Source organism: Epinephelus fuscoguttatus, linkage group LG22, assembly GCF_011397635.1.
Source record: "Epinephelus fuscoguttatus linkage group LG22, E.fuscoguttatus.final_Chr_v1".
Taxonomy (NCBI): Eukaryota; Metazoa; Chordata; class Actinopteri; order Perciformes; family Serranidae; genus Epinephelus; species Epinephelus fuscoguttatus.
The window spans coordinates 22825164-22845918 of record NC_064773.1 but is presented as its reverse complement, the minus strand read 5'-3'; the positions used below and the strand labels follow the sequence as shown (position 1 = coordinate 22845918).

Genomic DNA, 20755 nt, shown 5'->3' with positions numbered 1-20755 from the left:
TCCAACAAACACAGAGTTTCACCTGATAGAACGGAGTTTACATCCCGTAAGATTCTAAAGCCAAACCCTGTTCTTTTTTCCTAAACCTAACCACTTACATTAGTTGTTGGAGGCAAAAAAACATCACTTCTCATTGTTGTACTGATGTAGTGCGTTTATTTTGAAAGAAACTGTATGTAAACGGTAAATTTTTACAAGTGTAAAGTGTATTTTGAAAAAAGACAATGCATGTAACAGGCAGAACCTGACATGGTGTCCCAGAACATCAACAACCAACACAGGGTACCTTTCATCTTGTATCTGGACTTGAAAGGGTCATGACCAAACGTCAATATGTGGCGAGGTTGTGTGAGAATGCGTTAATGATGACGCTGCCCAGGCAGTGCATTTTGACGTCTTGGGAGTGCGACCAGACTGCAGATCATGAGGTGTCGATCCACTGAATGGGTGGGTTCAAGCCTCCTGCGTAAATACATTGACATTTCAGTCACCTTTATTTTACTTGACCTGCAAAAGTTGTAAAAGTGTATTTCTCTGAGCAAACCCCTCCTGACACTGATGTGGCCTGTGAGTTGAATCCCCAATAGGCAAATCTGAAGTCTACTCTCATGCCATGTCCATCTTTTGGATTTGCCCGTCCCAGCCCTGTTCTTACCTTTCCCCTCCTGCAGCGAACTGACATGAAGGGAAACCCCTCTGAGGATTACCCAGCCGGTCTCATCAAAGCCAGACTACTGACTGTCAGACACGTCTAATGCTCAGATAAAGAAAAAAAGAAACTCATTCAACAGCACAAGGTTTCATTAGCGCACCATACTTGCTGACATTTCTAAAGTGTGGTGAAGCAATTAAAGTAAGGACCACGTGTCCAATGGTTTTGGACAGAAAATATTGTTTGAAGAGTCTGAATTCATTATTTTCTTTTAGATGTAGATAATCATGTGCTCAGTATCAGTGGTAGATGCTCTAAATTGATTTGCCTTAGTTCTTGGCAAAGGTGACTGCATTGCTGTACTTAGCCACACTTAATCCCTTGAATCTCAGCATTACTGTTGCTATCAAAGGCTTAGAAAGCAATAAATGACCTTGGATATTGGTAATAATAGCTATTGAAGGCAGGTAGGGTAGTGGGGCGTTAATGTTGGTAGTAAAAGCCACTATTGAGCATAGGTCTGATTCACTGATAGCAGAGATGGAAAATTGGTTATTTAAGATACGTAATAGCCAGTTATTTCCTGGTATTAAAAAGCATTTTAGGTGATCTCATCACAAGTGGACAATGCTAAATACAAGTGTAAACGACAACCAAGACTCCAAAGATGCACGTTAATACCATGTGTACAGTATCTGCTGTTGAGAAAATATAAAATTACATAGTGCATACATACAGTACATACAGGCTATGAGTCCACATACACTAACACACAGACACACACAGTACCTAGACTGCCACCAACAAATTGCATACTGCCTATCATACAGCACACCTGTAGTCATAAAAGTGAACTTACAGTGATATGTGCAGTAAGAGTAAAGCAGGATTTATATACGTCAAATTGATGCCGTACTTATGGTGTAGGCTGTGCGCCATAGCCTGGTGTGCACCTCCCCAGAAATGTAACTACACGTCACAGTGACACAGACCTCTATTTTTGTAAGCTGAAAACATTTTCCTCAGTGGAAATTAAGCTTTTATTTACTTTAATTTCACAGATAAGAAACAATAAATTGTGAAGACAGTAAAGCCTCCACAAAATAGCATTTTAAGTCTTGTGTATGATTTATCCTGGCTTCATATGAGCAGAGGAAAAGTCTGCTAAACGCTAAGCTAATTTATATAATGTAAAATGCCATAGGCTATTTTATTTGTTTGGAAAACGTGTTTAGTATAAGCCAGCTGTTTTGTCGTTGAACCTTGTGAGTTGCAATGGAGCTGAATTTTGTGGCGTTACCTTTGTTAAATGTTGCTGTTGTCCCTGGCTTCATATGAGTAGAGGAAATGTCTGCTAGTTGCTAAGCTAATTTATACAATGTAAAATGCCATAGGCTTGTGCTACAAACATTAGCATATTGTATTTGAGGGGAAAATGTGTCCAGATAAAGACAAGTGCTTTGTCTGTGAATGCTGCAAGTTATAGTGAAGCTGATTTGTGTGCTTGTGTTTGTTGCTATTAAGCCATGTTTAATGTGTGTTTTGAATCAACTAAACTTTACAGCACTTCACAGAATCCCTGACGCCGACTCGTGATTTAGAGGTGTAACTGCAGAGTGACACAGACACACCACTGCACAAGTATAGATGCTCACAACAGCGTAGGCTACGTGTGCAGGGTCTGCATAGAGCTGATGCACAAGTATAAATCCTGCTTAAAGCAGCTGCATCAACATAGAATCACTATAAAATGTACAGAGTGTATAGTTAAGATACATAAGGTTACAGGGTAAGGCTCTGGCTAGCTTGCCATTTAGGGTTTCATTCTTTGATGTATATATTCAGCTCCATTGCACTGGGATCTGAATCTGAAAGGAGATGCTGTATTTTAAATCTTTTTTCTTTGAATGCTGTAAGCGTCGTCAATGAAATTCCTTTCACCCACAAAACCTGGACAAAAACCCCTTAGGTATCAGGATGGATAGATGCCACAAGAGGTTAGTGAGAAAATAAGTCATTTTAGCAGTAATTTGGGTGAACTGACCCCTTAAATAGCCCGACAGGAGAGAGGCCGCAGAGTATTTGAGGTTGGAAAAGTTCGCCTCTATAAAACATTAAGTACAATGACACAATGCCACCCCAAATAATTACACTGCCTCAAATATGTGCCCTCTGTGTTGTTGACACCACCTAAGATAAGAATTCTAATGGTATTTCATTGGTTTGGGAAAGTTTAAACAATGTTTGTGAACATGAGCTGCTCTCTCTCTCAAAGCCAGACACCAGAGAGGTGAGTCTCAAACTCCTGATGTCATATACCACAAATGGCAGCCTGATTTTGTGCACCTACAAAATATTTATATTCCTTTTTATACTTAAATGAGCTTTATTCTATTGTCGTGTATATAGACCTTTATACTGAGAACATTCCCCTGGGTTCATCTGTAACATCTTCACCAATTCATTGTCCATGATGGTGGTTACCATCTGGTCCAGCTACAGGGTCCAGATTTCTCCTTTCTCCCCTCTCCACACATTTTAATATATTAAGCATCATACTTGCATTTGGCCAAGCTAGTTTGCAGTCTCTGCCAAGTAGCTGTCCATTATTCATTCAGCACTTCAAAATAAAAGCTCTGTGCGGAAAATTCATTGTACTTCAAAATAAAGTGTGTTTTTTACAAACTTGACAAGTTCTCGAGTCACGTGCGGTCTAATTAGACTGGACCTGTGCCCCACTTATGGACCGAACCACTGGTCTATGGAGCAGTTGTTGCAATCTACTGCAAGTCAGAAGTCAAGAATTCTGACTTGGTATTCCCAAATTTGGATCTAAATGCGTCCTAGTGCATGTGCTCAAGAAGACATGGACATCAACAGCAAGTGTCTGAGCTTCACAACAGAGGACCTACATCAAATACCAAAGCGCAACTAAACAGCATATAAAATGTCAACTGTCTTGCTCATCTTTGTGCCTTAAACTCAAGGCACAAAGATCGTGTAAAAAATCGTGTAAACAGGTTCCAAATGGAACAGTGTGACCCATCACAGCCCAAAGTACAAAGATGTTGAGTGCATTTGTTTTGTGTAGACGAAGATGCTCACACAAACTTCTATCAAGCACATATCAACTGAATGTAAATGGCAGGTACAATGTTACAGCATATTCCACGACACAAACACTACATAAAGTAAAATCAATGATGAAAATGTCAATCTTCTTGGTTGGTTCAGATTCAGGCTCGTTGGATCTTGCCAGAGTTTTGATCTTGGAATTCCAACTTGAATGGCTTTTGCACTTTTCCATGTCATTTTTTTTTATCATATTACTAGTTTTAGCACTCTGGTTTTTGGATTTGGGAGAGAGTTGTTCATGTTTACTTATGTTTTTGAACTGTCTTAGACTATAGGAATAACATGTATGAAAACGGTTGTTGTTCTCCTTTAAATTGTCTATTTTTCTTAACCCTGAAAATCCTGTCCATGCATAATGATACAGGAGTTTAAGGTCCAATAAATGGACATAAATTTAGCTATTACTACCTGTAGCTATATTTCGTTATTTAATTTACCGGGTGAAGTGACAAAAACAAAGTGCGGCCATGCCTCATGCAAAGACATCATCAGCTGCTGAATCACCTCTCTGTATTAATGATTTAAGGTTTGAAGACTCAATATATTCAAACACTTGTTTGATGTTTGCAGATCCTTGGACAGCACCACAACTAAATCAAAAAGGAGAATCACTGAACAGAAAGTTAAGATGGAAGGACGATTCATGTTCAGGATAAAGTGTATACAGAAGGAGGACAGAGAAGGCAACATTTACACTTAATGCAAAATGAATTGCAAAGAACCACTGCCCATGCATTCGGTTCAGGGACAGACAGATATAGTGGTTATAAATAGCTCAAGTTGCCTCCACACCAACCTTTCCATGGTCATCTTGATGCCCGCCTGTTCTACAGAGGATGTAACAGGAAGGTGAATATATATAAGGATATATAGTTATGTAATGTGTGTGTTGTGTATGAGCAGTGTATACTACAAGGATGCAGACAACTACATGTGCAGTCATCATGTGTTTCTGCACGTGTGTCTGGCCCCAAATGTGCTTTGATTTCTCCCGTCTCTATTATCAGATGTTGTTTTACAGGTTAATCTTACGTAACTATAACAGCTGCTGCCCAGCGTCTCCGCCGACAGCCAGGTGGGAGCAAGATATAACCTCAACAACTCCATTTTGTTTTCATTTAGAAGTGGTGCGCCAAGCAGAGAAAGCTTCGGGAGAAAGATGAAAAACACATTAGTCCTCGCTAATTAGCCAGACATGACTGCAAAGCTTTCACACTTGAGAAGCCAATCAATTCAGTCTATGAAACCCACATTCCATTTCATTTGAAAACATCATTATTGAAAAGTACACATTTAAATTAGTGCTCTTTTGTCACAACTTACTAAGCTCTTTGCTTCAAAACAATGCATGCACAGTTGGCTGCTAGCTTAAGCAGCTGCTGGTTAATTGTCTAGTGGGAGTTGTACCTGGAAAAACAGAATTAATGTATGAGAATGAAAGTGTTTCAGGGTCACTGTGCTACTGCCTATGGACACCTGTGGTCTGCTGACGTAAAGACGAGGACTGTGAAAGGCAAAAGTGGATGACAAAGTGTCAGAGAAGAAGAGAATAATTTAGAAACTAGACCAACAGTGTGTCTAAAATCATATAGTTTTGTACTAAACATATTTTGAAAGCACAAGTGCACCAAGTGCGTTCAGACTGAATAGAACGAGAAAATGCAGCGTACTACTGGAACACAACACAAAAATTGAGTGCGGAATGATGGATACTTCTCACCCTTGATGGTCGCCATCTTTGTGATGTAACAGTAGCCTCACAAATGTCACAAACTTTTCAACTTTTGATATAGAGCTCTTAAGTCATGCCCCTTCCGGTAGACCCCCATCGGACCTCTAGGCTTGGAAAATATGAATGGGAGTCAATGGAGAGAAAATTATTATTTTCTGGTCCCAGTCATTAAATGCCTTGGATTACACAAATGTTTTGTGTGGGTCTAAATAATATTTTTTCATGTTAAGAGTTTGACAATTTGTTCTATGATTCTTCAGTTAAAGGCTATGGAAACAACGTAATGAGAAAGACTACATGTCACCTATGTGACGTCACGTCATCACACTTTCCCTCCACTTCTCAACTCACAGTGCTGCTGCTGCATCTTCTGCCTCGTCTACTGGCTTGGATGCCGACCATCTCCCCTCTTGCATAGCTGAAACGTTCCACATGTCCAGACTTGTAGTGGTTTTCGCCACGCTTAAGGCTTTTGTCATCTCCTTGGAAGAAGGCGGTAAAGTGTACCAGAGACGCAGCCATGTTCCGAGTGCGAGTGGTGACATATATCATACGTGTCAAGAGCAGCGAAGAGCTGTAGTCCACAAAGCGCTCTCACACAAAACCGTAAAAAAACCAGATCAAATTTCTTCCCGCTAAATTGTAGCCTTTTTTGCACGAAACAAAATTTTGAAAAATTCACAAAAACCATGTGAAATTCATGGCACAATTCAAACAGGACCAGAAAATAATTTTAATCAAGGCATTGAAATACATGATGAGAAATCAATTTTTAAAGTCCCATGTACCGGAAACGGAAACATGCAACTTACGAGCTCTATGGTGGCTGGGACAACAAGGAGCTTGAGCTGGCTACAAAGTACACCGCCGTGTTATACAAATTTGAGTTATACACGTTTTTGCACGAAGTTCAAATACCATGGTTGAATAGAAGCCCTCAGTAATGTTTGTTGGGTCTGAAATGATTTGATACCACTAACATTAATTCAAGTGCTTACCTAAGGTTGATAGCTAACAAAGCAACCTAGTTAGTAGAGATGCGTGGATGGCAGTTAGTTAGTTGGCCGCCTGGTCCGCGGTTAATCCATGGATCTGGCGGATCGGGTGATAAAAATGAACAATCTGATTAATGGCGGATGGGTTATGGGCGGGTAAAAATAATAGCCTAATAATAACTTTTATTTAAATCGCACCCTTTAAAAACAAAGTTTACAAATTGCTTTGACAAACATTAATGAAGGGAAAATGTATTGCATGCTCTAAAATGTGAACAACACATTTTAATATTTATATTTAGTCAGGCACAATCCGGCCGGCAGCCAGACTCTCATTGAGCCTAATTGAGGACCCCTGTGTATGGACCAGAACACCGGAGCATGATGGAGGGCTCCTTGCAAGCCTTGCAAGGAGAGTCTTGTGTATTCCCGCAACTAGTGCTGCGAGTGAGCGCTCATTCAACGCAGCAGGGCGCATCATAGAGGTGAGGTGGAATCGCTTGAATCCTGGTACAGTGGATGCTATCTTATTTTTGCACAGTGCAAAGAAGTCGTCCAAAGATTAGGCCATGACATTAGATTGCCTTAGGCCTGTTCGTTATTAGTGCGAGTGTTGGTTTGGCTTTAAGCTACAACATTGTTCTATTTATTTTTGAACTGCTGCACACTTAGGCAGTGGCACATTTATAATATATGTTGGAAAAATGAACACTAACTGGACTATTACTGTTCATAAAGTTGCCCTGACATTCAGAATTTTATTTTAATTAACAGAAAAGTGATCTGAATTTGCGAGCCTCGCTGTGTTTTGGACTGCTGGATGCCGTTATGTTTTATTATTTATTTTGGACAGCGGCCTAACATTATTTTGTTTAATTATTCTGTCATTTATATGCTCAGGAAGTTTTAGCAACTTGCAGAACTGTGAGTAAAATCTAAGCCGATGTTCAGGCTATTGTTGAAATACTGAAAAAAGAACGTTTTCTAAAAATAAATGTTTGTTTAAAATGAGCCTACTTGTGTCTTGCGCAATACAATAGGCCTTCTATATCATCATGCTGATAAATGCCGCTGATAAATAATGTACGATTGGTTGGGCAAGCATACTCTTTAAATGTGTCATGTGGAAGGGTTTATTTAACACAGTGATCCCCGCAACAGCAGAAATGAGTGTCTCCTCATTAAGAGTGCCAATGTGCGCCTTTACGCACGGAGTAACAGCGCCATTTTATTGATTATTTTAATGTCAGTCAGCTGACAGGATCGGCCAGGATCTAATCTTTCCTGATAATATAAACATGCGGGTGCGGGTGGATGCGGGTCTGTAATTATAGAAAATTAATTTGCTCGGATGGGTGGCGGATGGATGATTGATGGATAGATGCGGATTCGGGTGCCGTCAGAGCCCATCCGCGCATCACTACTAGTTAGTAACTAGCTAGCAAGCTAGTTAGCAAGAGTTGTTGCCGTCTAAAAAGAAGACGAAGAATAGGTGGTTAAAAAAAAAGAAAGGCGTCACTTCCAGTAAGTGCAAAACAGCGGTGTGCAATTTGAGACAACACTACCCTATTGAAATGAGTGCACCACGCAAGAAGTACGTAGTGTACAAAGTGTACTACAGCAAAGTGTACTGACTGAAGTATGCGATTTGAGACACACTCTAAGTCTACAGCCATGCCAGCAGCTCTGTGAGGCTGTATAGTGGCGCTAGCTAAATGCTAACATCAACATGCTAATATGCTCACAGTAACGACCCTTACATGCTAACGTAAAGCAGGTACACTGTTTACCACGGGTGCTTTCGTAAATACTCACTGGTGCTGGTGAGCACTCTGGGACAAACTGTACCATTTGGTTATTAAAAACACAAAGCTCTCAGAATGGAGCATTTTAGCACTTCCAGTTTGCTCATCTTGAAGTCGATGGTTTTTGTTTGCATATGTGTTGTTTTTTTTTTGTTATGCCCCCGGTACATAAAGGCCTTAAAGCTGAGGCTGATGTCACTTGGTCCTAAACCAAACTATTGGACAGATTTCATTGTAATGCATTCAGCAGTTGGTGAGACATTTCAGTCTGGACCAAAGTGATGGATTGTCTGACCAACAGATCAACATTGCCATCCATAGAGCCACATGCCTAGCATGGTTAAAAAGTGATTTATTGGAGGACCTACATCAACAAATATCATTTCAGCAAACTGACAGACAAGACAGGATTAAAAGAGACTCACAATAGTCCTTTCAAACAAACTAATTCGAGGCCTCAGAGCAGCTGTCAAATAGGGAGATTAGCATTGGAAATGTATGCAATCTGCTGAGAAATCAAATGTCAGCAAGATGCATCACTTCAATTAGCTCAACAGTGTCAAGGTAGATGCAGCACTTCAATTAGCTCAACAGTTCCAGAATGATTGCACTACACAGCAGTCACGCAGCTGCCTCACACTCACAACAAGTCCTGTGGTTTTATCCTCTGATGCCAGATTTTTCTGAGAAAAGCTTGTTCCACTGTAATAAAGTGGAAGAGACGTACTGTACCAACAAGGTATCACAAAGGATTTATTTTGACATTGCAGCCTCCTTCTCAATCCAAATTAGTGTGGCTGTATTCTGAAGCGAATGCACTCCCTTCCAGTCTGTTTTATATTTATAGTGTTACACCTGTCATCACAGTGGAGGACAGATTTCCTTTTGCTTCTGGGCTTAATCCAAAATTGACAAGGGAGGGGTTTAAAAGTAAAAGTAATAACACATATCTCCAAATATTCAACAAAGTTGCATTTTAAAATGAGTATCACAATGAAAAATACAATTTTGGCAGTTTCAGTTCAAGTGAGTCAGTGTGACGGACCATTCCTGTATACAAAAGAAATAACTGATGTGGAACCAATTCAACAAATCAAACCTAACTCGGGCAATAGAAAATATGGCTTTAATGGTATGGCTGCTAAAGGCAATTACTGGCTGACTTCACTGACAATCTTACCAAGCCTGCTTTCAGACGCTTGAATCGTTGCCATATTTTTGTCACTGATTTAAAAAGTATGAGCTGTTGCTGTAATGTCAGCAAAATTGGAAGTATGGGAAACTTTTCATTTATTTGACTTTTATCCAGCATTTTCTATATCGTTACCTCCTTGCCAGTCTTATTAGCATGTCCTCAATTAGTCATGCTTATCATCGTTGATGCAAAATGGAGAAAATTTGTGAGCCAAACCGTGCGAGAAGTCATGTGTGGAAGCTAGATTAAACACCATATGTGGGAAAATCTTGGCAAAAGATAAGACTGCCTTTGTAAATTGCAAACACCCAACAATAATTCTACAAAGTAGTTTAGCAAGCACAATAAGGTTGCCTTTAACCTCGCCTCCTGTCCGTTCAGTCTCGGGCCTGTTCACATGAATGGAGGGCTTCAGCTGTTAGCTAGGTTAAGTAGTTTTAGGACATAATGATTTAAGTAACGGTTATTTAAAGGGACAGCTCACCACAAAATCAAAAATACATACTTTTCCTCTTACCTGTGGTGCTATTTATCAATCTAGATTGCTTGGTGTGTGTCTCGGAGTGTTGGAGATATCCGTAGAGATGTCTGCCTTCTCTCGAACATAATGGAACTGGATGGCACTCAGCTTGTGGTGGTCAAAACACCCAAAAAACATTTGAAAAACTAAACAGCAATGTCTCTTTCCAGATGGCATGACCTGGTTAAGGCCTTTGCACAGTGAGCCCTTTTTCTTCGTTTAAAATTGTCACACGTCTAAAAAAAAAAATACCACTTCACCTTGTGTTAATCACGTTTGCACACTGTGTCTGAAACATTCATCCGTCAATCCGTGACTTTCAACCACAAAAATGTTCGCAACAGGTTCGACTTTTTGCATTTTTTGCATCCGTCAGAGCCTTTAGAGATGTTCGACCAAGAATCAGTGAAGAAAATGTGGCAATGGGACACAGCCCCAACAAGACAGAGGAACGGGGCGCACGGAAATATTTCATAACTCAGGCAGATTACTTTCAACAGGTCAGGTAGTAATACTCAGGTGGATGATGATGGAGAGGAAGTTGTGGACTGCACACAGAATGTGGAGGAAGGAGGAAGAGGGGAGGACAGCTACGCCCCTTCATGCAGCTGCGATGCTGAATGAAAGACAGGGAGAGAGTGGTGACAGCCAGAAAGTTAACTCCAGGGGAACATCTATCATTTGGTCAAGTATTGTGAATTTTCATAATGAGGAGAACAATGAAATGCATCGCAATCAGTGAGCAAGGTTTCATTATTTTTGGATGCTGGATTAAAAAAAAACATCTGAAGATAACAGACTCAGTGTGCAAAGGACTTTACTCGAGATAATTCCCAGAACTTGTTGTGAGCGGTTTCATGTGGGAACCATTTTCATTCTATTGAACTACACCCGCCAACCATTTTACTGCACAAAATGAAGAGCATACTTTATCATCTATTTTACATTTTTCAAATGAACATCATGTTGCATTGAAGATGACTTGAAACTAGCAATTCAAACCATAATCTCATTAGGAAAATGTTGACTGACAAATAAATCAAGTGAGAAGTACGGTCATTTGTTCATAGACGTCTCTACTAATGGACTTCTTTTTGCACCGGTATGTTCGCCCTCTGCTGGCCATTAGAAAGACTGCAGGTTTATGGCACTTTCATTGGCTTTTCAGCAACGTCCACTTCTTTTTTTAAACAGTCTAAGTGTTCAACCAGAGAAACTAGGACTCAAAGCCATTAAACAAAGAGTTGAATCTGAATTTAATTAGGTCTACAATTTGCAGAAACAGACTGCTCCACTTTGGCGAGCCCTGCGGTTTCAAGACTCTTCAGGGAAGAAAAACATAAAAGACTGGCCCTTTTTTAAAGTGAATGAACTTCCTTTTTGTCGGCCTCTGAAGTACCTCAAGGTCCTTTATTTTTATGTTTTATTTTCTGAAAGAGCGGGCTGAAGGAAAACGGTCAGTGACCTTGGGCTCTAAACGGAGTTGAGTGTGTCATCCGTCGTGGACAAAAGAGGAGGCAGAAACTTTAAATAGCTGACTCCAGCACAAGGACAAACATACTATGAACCCGGGCCACTGGGCTAATACGTGCTGAGCCACACTGACCATTTAGCAGGTCACTTCTGCTCCGTTTTACTCTTTCCACGTCTGGCTACTAAATCTAATTGAAGTGTGCCAATCTAATTGATCTGAACTGAAATACAGTTATCCACAAATAACCAACATGTTCAAAATAATTATAAAACTCTTTCCTTCAGCTCTCAGTGTTCTTATCACCCCGAAGCTCGAGGCTTCCTCTGTCACATCGCTCTGAACAATCTTGAAATCCCTGCCAATCCCCCAAAACACCACTTCCATGAAATGCGGCAGTTTAGACCTCCTCTGAAATTCAAATAGAGATTAATCATCACCGCTAACAAGTAAGCTTGAGTAACAAGCCCTACCAAGGCTGTGTGATTCACAAAACCACTAGAGACAGACCAAGAAAAAGGACAGAAAAGAGAAAGAGGGGCGGGACGGAAGCACGGTGAGAAAAGAGCATAAATACTTGATGGAGCGGAGCTACTGGGACTCAGCAGTGTTATTTGAAGTCTTGAAGGCCAGGTCACTGTGTGTGTGCATTACACATCTCTGGGACAGTGAGACAGTGACTCAGTGTGTAAAGAACAACAATTGTTTTATATAATGTGTCCAGATATATATACAGTAGCTACTCCTGTGAGGAAAACATCTTGTCACTTGCACTTGTTTATTTAAAACCCAGCTAAAAAAAAAAAATAAACAAATCAAATGCTGCTGAACAACACAAGAGCCCCTTGCATTTCTGCTAAATTCTCCCTTCTATCTAACTTAAAAACATGAACACACATCTCGTCCAACTCAGCTTGTTAAACATGGCACTAAATAAAGGGGAATTCCTGACATCAGTTGCAGGCTCGATAGCTCATTAGCTGATCAGCTGCAGCACATTAAAGACTCCCTCTGATGAAAAATCATGTCAGACATCATTTTATATGCTACAAGACATGGGCAAAATAACCAGCCAATGCCATGACTGAGCATTTCCGCTTTGGAACTGCAGTACACCAATGACAGTCTCAGTAACACGGATTCTGACTTCAAGGGTTTGTTATGTCACAAATCTAAGGAGCCAATCTAGTCAACTTGCAAGGTGTGGCTTTTCATATCGCTACAGCTAAATGAGGATTATCTGAGGAGAAGCAGATGTCAAGTTTACAGAGCTGGTAATCAGAAACAAGGTTTATCTAACATTACCTGTGTGGTAACATAGCCAAGCCCAGGCCTTGATCATAAATTATACTGAGGGGGACACAAAAGTCAGTCACATGCTAGCTTCCAAACATTGCACACCGAGATTTTTGTTTCAAAATTCTCTAACATAGTCCATTTAGCTGTTCAGTTTCTCCTCAGAGAATTCCTCCCAGCCATCCCTGGAAGCTTGGCTCGAAAAAGGTGTGGGCTGAAGAGCTCATGCTATGAGGTCCCGTCTTTGCACCACCTGTGGATTTTTGCACATACCCCAACAACTGTGGCATCTTGCCACCCCAATGTCTTTTCAGACCAGTGCCCCAGGAAGTGCGCCAGGCTTTGACAACAATTTTTGTTGTGGCCATAGACTTCCATTGTTTAAGAGACGTTTGTAAATCAATAGATACATTGTTTTGAGCGTCACATCCCCTCGAAATGACTCGTTTTAATAATTTGGTCCAATACCATTTATAAAGTCTCTGGCTCGGCCAGCTTAGCCAAGCTTAGCAACTGTAAGTCTCTAGTGCGTCTGCTCTATGGGACTCACAATGCGGAAGCAATGCCGATCACCTGGGTAAATTAATACACCGTAGTTGAACTATTCTGGTTTCATGTGCTACTAAGCAACTTTTATAGGAATGAACAAGGCCCCGCCTTCAGTGCTGTGTCCAGGTCTGTTTATACTTTAAAACAGCAGGCCAGCATCCCAGAAGCAAACGAGGCATGATGGGCTTGATGTGTAGCACAACAGTGTCAGCCTCTAGTGTAACATAGGCTATTACATAAGCGTCAGCAGCGCTTCCAATAACAATGGCATAACATGTAACAATCATTTATCTTCCCTGTCATATGGTGGTTGATGTCGTCATCTGGTCAAAGAGTAAGGAGCTCACAGACCTCATTGTTTTCCCAATTTGTGGACATTTTCAGCTGCTGTTCTCCTTCTTTGAGTTAGGCACTAACTGCTACAAATTGCTATTAAACTCTCTCGTGATGGGTCACATACAGAACTCATCATCAACACACTTGTCCTGTCCATGGTCCCATTCTGCTGGCTGTCAATCCAGCTCTGTTACTACCACTACTGTTGGTTCAAAGGTAAGACAACTCTGTTCTCCCTACCGGGAACATATCGTTTATAAGGAACAGCAAGGCGCTTTTGTCTCTCATTCCCAGTGTAACACTGGCATTCTGGCACCCAGTCAGCTGCTGTGAAACAGACACTGGCACACCCCTCCATCCAGCCGAGACAAAAAACACCTTTATTCTTCATTTTAATTAAAAGTATTAACAATATATTTAAAAAAAATATTGACATTGTGACTACAAAAAGGGATTACTTAATGTGATTAAAATTTCCATTTTGGATTTAAACCAAATGTGTGGCTTACTTCACAATAAGCCATACACATATTCTTTCATTTTTAAAATGCCCTTTTTACTGTTTAAAAAAATAAATACACCTACAGGACTTGATGGACAAACCTTGTTTCTCATTTATCCTTCAGTCTGCTTTTGTTTGAGATGCTCTCACTCAAAGCCCTCAGGGTGTACAAGGTCTGCTGGTTGAAAGACTGAAGATGGATTTATACTCTTTTATTAACCGTCTTATTATTATGAATTCTGTCTGGCCTTGTTGAAGAAACATCTGTGGGCCTTTTAGTGTGTTATTTCCTTTAATTGTTTGAGTGCAATCAAACTTGCTTACTGTCTTGCCCATACTGGAGCAGTCTGGTACCTGACAGTCAAGGTGGTCTGCAGTATGGACTCAACAAGTCATCCCCAAGTACAGAGAGAACAGTTTAGCTCAGCCCTTTGAAGGCTGCTGTAGATTAATCCTCTTTAGTCAACCTTTTCTTCACAGCGGTCCAGTGGGAGTGGGAAAAACTGAGGGGGTGTTCACTTGATAACCACAAGCTGTCTGAGGAAGCTGCTCGCCGCCCTCTAATGGCTCCAGCAACTCAGTAGAAAAGCAAACTGGCTGTTAAAACATCCAGAGTAAAACACAAATACCGGCAGTCAAACAGCAGTTTGTGTGCGTTTGTTTTCGACAGCTGTTGGATTTGTATTTCTGCTTGCATGTTTGTCTCCGTGCAAACAACCCTGTTCTGCACAGGCCAGTCCAACCCTGTGATGTATCCCCGTGGGAAAACTAAAGCGGCCAACCGTCTAACGCAGCTCAGATCAAATAAGCACAGCACAGACCTCCTCACCTGCTTTGGCCTGACTAATCTGCGGTGTTCCAGCCTTGGCGGGAAGACAGACATTTCTCAGAATAACTGAGGGGGAAAATGTCATTAACTGATGATAACAAATAATCTAAGACTCACCCCGTGTGGGATGACAACATAGGGAACATTTCATTCAGCATTACTCTCAACAATATTATCAGGGAGCAGATTTTACCACTGATTGCACTGGGTTTGTATTTTTGTCTCTTTCATGTTCACTTTTCAGCCTCACCAGCATGTATATCTAAAAGTAATCCAAATAAAACATGCTCGTCTCTGGAGTCTCTTTGTAATCAGTCCAGGGTTTTTTCAATTTTGTACAATTTGGCTCTGCATCTGTTTCAGTGCTTATGAGTTTCATGAAAGCGAGCAGCTTTTATTCAAAGCTGATGAGGCTTGGAGCGAGTGTGTGCTCAATCTCTGACAATCACTTTAAGCTTTTGACTTTGACAGCGAGGACATTTTGTTTGTTACTTCTTCTTGGTTACACTACAGGGTGGAAGGTTAGAAATTTTGCCAATGACGGTCCACAGAAGTATTTCACTACAAAGTGTGTGCTGAGTGTGGAGGAGTTAGGTTGGTGTGGGTGCATTCAGGACAAACATGTACAGTTAAGACCCTTTTACTGTTAGTAAACAGTATGATGTTTTTTGGTGGGCGGGGCTTAGCTGGAGGCAAAACAATTCTCCACGGACATTAGCTAGTGCTAGCTACCAAATTCTGTTGGCTTGTTTTAGACACTAAAGGAAGATGATACGAGACTCTTTGAATCGGGTGCATTCAGAAATACTCATTCTGAGTGCCTGAGCGCACTCTGGCACAAACTGGACTGTTCATAAATTCGGAACGCTGTCGGAATGTACTGTTCAGCTATCCAGAGTGCCACACTCTTGGAGTGGCAGAGCGCACCCTAGGCACTCTGTCTGGGGACTCGGAGCAGTTTGTTAATTCATATAAAAATATAACACTCTGTTCCTTCAACCAACAGGGCTCTCATTTTAGTGTAGAGCGTCAGACTGAATTTATCAACACACCATGTCAGGTCACTCACTCTCTGGGACGGCGAGTGTTACTTGAATAAGTAAACACTGACCAACAGGACCAGACTGGCCGACCTGTATGCTCTCACTCAGTGGATGGATGATGTCACAGGAAGCTTTGTGGTTGGCTACTATGCCAATTTCACAAAGAAAGACGACACTTGACCGGTTTCCTCTGGTTTTTCTATCGAAGCTAACATTAGCTAATGCGCTAAACAGATAGCGTTACAGAGAAATCCAATATTCTTCTTAATACTCCCCCAATTTCTGATGAGGTGGACATGATAACTCTTAATACACTAACGTTATTCATCTCTACAACAGTAAATACTTTCTCCCTGACCTGATATGACGTTAGCATTTTTAATGATCGCCTATGCCCAGTCCTTTCGTCTTATCACGTTCAACCCTAGTTGTCTTAGTATTTGTTGACGGGCAGTGGCGGCTGGTATGTGATAAAATTTAAGCTTTGAGCCATGACTCCTTCTATTCTGGCTCCCAGTAGCACAGCAAGATGACATTTTAAGACTTCTATGTAGCCTGCAGCCCTGTGGTGGTCAGTCCTACAAGGATCTAATGATGCGCCAACTCAGATTCAAGCAGGGACGGTCCAAGTTAAAGACCTCTCCATGCTGAAATTGTGGCTTTAGTTTGCAGTTATTTAAACATGTCATGGCAAAGTCATGCACTTATACAACCAACACACAGCTGGAAACGTTGCTTAAATGCAGAACCATGCCTCTTAGGTCTGTTTATGTGCTGTTGGATCTATTTTTGCTGAACTAGCGTGCAACTCAGAAGCATGAAATTCACTTGTGAATACACATAGATACCTATCTGTATTGACAGTTCATGTGAAATTAGAAATTAATGATGCTCTGCATGCCCTGAAGTCTTTGAAGCAGGAGAGGGAATGCTACAATTTTCCTCCCACTAAGATACACAGGTTAGGCAAGATGTGTGCTGCAAACAGTAATTAAAATTAGTATGATAAGAGTCGTAAGTTCATGTATTTTAACAGCTGTAAACATGTATTGAGTGTGTCTGCAAACAAAAACAAGGCAAAAAGACTCACAAGATTGGAAATGTAGCAGCTGAAGGCAGACAGCTCGACCTCTGAGACGCCTCCAGGAGATGAACTGCAACAAGGCCATCCATACTGCAACAAGGATGCACTGCAGCGGGGCACCAGCTACAATTTTGAAGACAACATCAATTATTCTGCAACTCTTTTACAAAGCTAATCACAAATGTAACAAAATCCTAACCATAAAAAAATCTGCCATATTTTCTTGAACTGTCACTACATCCAGACAACAGTACACAAGACAGATAATATGTGAAAAAAAGGAAGTGATAAATTCCACGTTGCCATGTTGAAAACAGTCATGCCAAAATTAAGCACCTCCCACCAGATGGAGAAAACTCTCATTTTACAGCCAAACAGTACACTGAAACATGCAATAGGCAATGCAGTAACAGAGAATTGATTCATTTGTTATCAGTTCTGTCTAGTTAGGTAGTTTAACCAAAGTTCATGAGCAGTAATTGACATGGATTGATATTCAAGTTATGTCTCAGACTACTTTTTGGATGTAGTGAGAGTTTCAGCAAATATGACAAAACATACCTACTGTAGCTTTAAGAAAGCCTCAATACATGCTGAATATTGATAAAAGTGAAAAATGCAGTCTCAGACCCAGACACATTTCTAACAAAAATATATCGCAGTGCAGCATGCTTTAAGATTAAACCCTCTCTTTATCTCTCTGCCTTTCATTTTAACACACACACACACACACACACACACACAAAACACACACTGGCAACTTGCCAGGTGGCACATTGTCACAGCATGAGGTTTTGTGGTGCTAAAGGCAATACAGCATGGCACTCTGTAAACTGTCATTTGGCAGCAGACATGTCAAGACAGGATCAAAACAAGAAAGATCTCTCTCTCTCTCTCTCTCTCTCTCTCTCTCTCTCTCAAACACACACATATAGAAACACACACATCTGAGCACACTGCATAAACAGATGCACATGCAGCACATGGATACATTCGCACTCGGTGTTGAACCCTGGTGATCTCTCTGCAGGAGCACAGTGATGAAGTTAAAAAAAAGTAATTTATCAGTTTAACCTTAAACTAATTCAACAAAATTCTCATTAGTGTGTGTGTGAATGAATCTACTGTCGAGTTTGCAGTATTGGATTGGTTAAGATGAAGAGCAGGAGTAACAGCAGCGTGCACACACACACACACACACACAAGTTAATTACATCTCCTGAGTGTGTCATTGCTAACCACTCTGTCTTTATCGCTACAGAGTCACTTAGGCTTAGGCCAGCGGGGTCGGCTGCTATTTTAGCTAACACAGCAGCTTGGTGGCCTAACTCTGATAGAGGGGGTACACACATTCACATAGACACACACGTGTACACCACACACACAGCAACGCATGAGGGTTAAGACATTCGAATTGCAGTTTTTAAATTGATGTGGGCCTCAAATGCTACATTTTCCTGCTCGGAGCTACTCCCACCCAATCATCTGGGAAAACAGCCACGGCAGCATCGAAGGGATGAGAGCAACTTTTACTGTAGGTGCTGTAAATCTAGGTAGCTTATCCAGTTGAAGGGCTTCATTGCAGAAAGCTGAATCCATTTTGGGGAGATTGCAAACTTGTGTGTTCATTTCTCACCAAAACCAGGTAACTGCACTCTCTAAAATAACGGTTCCCAACCTTTTGTGTGTGCACCCCCAGAGCTCTCGCCCTCACATGAACTCATCAACATCTCACGCTCCAAATGGGTTCATTTAAAGAGATTTTTAACTGGCTATCATATAAATTATATAAAAGTGGACACTGTTACAATGTTTTCATGAAATCAGTCTGTCAGTGCTGGGTCTGTTTGTGCTACCTCTTAAAATAGCAGAAGCTGGACATTTCTGTCACAGCTGGTGAATACAGGCAACGAGGGACAGGATCTAAAACGCAGACAACAGCAGGCAGACAGGATCAGTTAAGTGTTATGGCTTACTGATAGGTACTGGAATTGTGAGGCAGGCAGGGTCAAAACTGGGAAGGCAGCCCACTCAGACAAACAATCGAATCAGGGGCAGGCCAGGAAATCCAAAGTCCAAACAAATCTCAGGAGGCAGGTTACAGGTAAATAGAACCACATACAGATACTAGGAAGCTTCAGCGAGAAGCACAGCAACTGTGACACACTGTGGGGAAAAGGGCTGGTTTTAAACTGCAGGGCTGATGAGAGGAAGTGGAAACAGGTGTGTATGTGGGAGGGGATGTCAGGTGACCAGGACTGGCAAGAGAGTGTGAGAGCATCTAGTGGATGGTTTGAGAATGGCAGGTTTGGGGAGTGACAGGAAGGCGCATGTCCTGGGGGAAGTGAGCAAGGACTGAGAGGCAGGCCACATAAACCAATCAACTATAAAGTCCTTATGACAATTTCAACTAATTATCCAATACTTTATATTTATGTATATATCAACTAGATCTACTTTTAGCGAACTATTTAAACTGTTCATCTATTCATTTTTCAATCAAGTTTTCTGTTACTTTATGCCAACAATTTGAACATCAACTACACTTAGCTAGCTATTTTAACCACTCATCCATTACTTTTATACAACTATTTCAACCATTTATTGATTACTTTTAGCAAACTGTTCCAACCGTTTACTTACTGCTTTTAGCTAGCACTTTTGCTATCAATTTAAACCATTTATCTGCAACTTTTTGCTAAGAATTTCGACAGTATCAACTAGGCCTTACTTTTAGCTACAACTAAAAGCAATTAATATGGTTGAAATAGATTTAACTATTTTAACCATTTTTTGATTACTTGTAGCTCACTATTTCAGCAGTTAATCTATTAATTTTGCAAAAGGTTCAACCAGACCTTCTTTTAGCTTACTATTTTAACCATTTATCAGACCTTCCAGGATCTCGCAGCAAAAAAACCCCTTGAATTTGTGGCCAATTTTGTAAAAAATTGCAATTAAAAATTGCATCAGTTTTATGTGATTTTTTGCGGGAAATTGCGGCAAATGACAAAAGGAATTTTTTTTTTTTTTTTTTTTAATGACTACCTCCAAAAAAATTAGTCATATCATCACTTGCTATAATAATCATACTGAATATTACAAAATAGCTGCAAATGTTTTTTAAAGTTCTCTTCTTTAGTTTTATTTAATTAGTTTCAATACATGGACTCCAATAATGTTGCAAAAAATCCTGAGTGAATATTGTAGCTCTCAAACCACACAATGTGACTGTAAAACAACATGTAAGCTACACCTTCTGTAACATTTTAATAAATTCAACACATACTGTAAACATTTAAACAGTACAGATTCTTATGTCAATACCATAGTGTTTCTCCACACTGCAGTGCCATTAACGCATTTGATGACGCGTCTGATGACGTTTCAAGCACGACAACTTCTGGTCGGCTGGAAAATGCAGAAAAACGCAGAAAAATTGCAAGCCCCCGCAAATATTGCGGACTTTCGTTGAATTTGTGTTTATTATTGCGATCGTAAGATCACGATTTTCTGGAGGGACTGATTTATGTATTGCTTTTAACAAACCATATGTAGAATTACTTAAAGCCAACTAAGTGTTTCAACCATTAATCCATTAGGCTACATTT

General features: G+C 40.6%; 1 long non-coding RNA gene across 1 annotated transcript; it reads right to left on the bottom strand.

The window, feature by feature from the left end:
* Positions 1 to 288: 288 nt before the first annotated feature.
* LOC125883142 (uncharacterized) lies at positions 289 to 19241 on the bottom strand. The gene is made up of 3 exons (XR_007448463.1): positions 19121 to 19241; positions 17151 to 17267; positions 289 to 462 (listed from the first exon to the last, which is right to left on the bottom strand). It is a non-coding gene; the product is annotated as an uncharacterized LOC125883142 (long non-coding RNA).
* Between the last annotated feature and the right edge of the window lie 1514 nt (positions 19242 to 20755).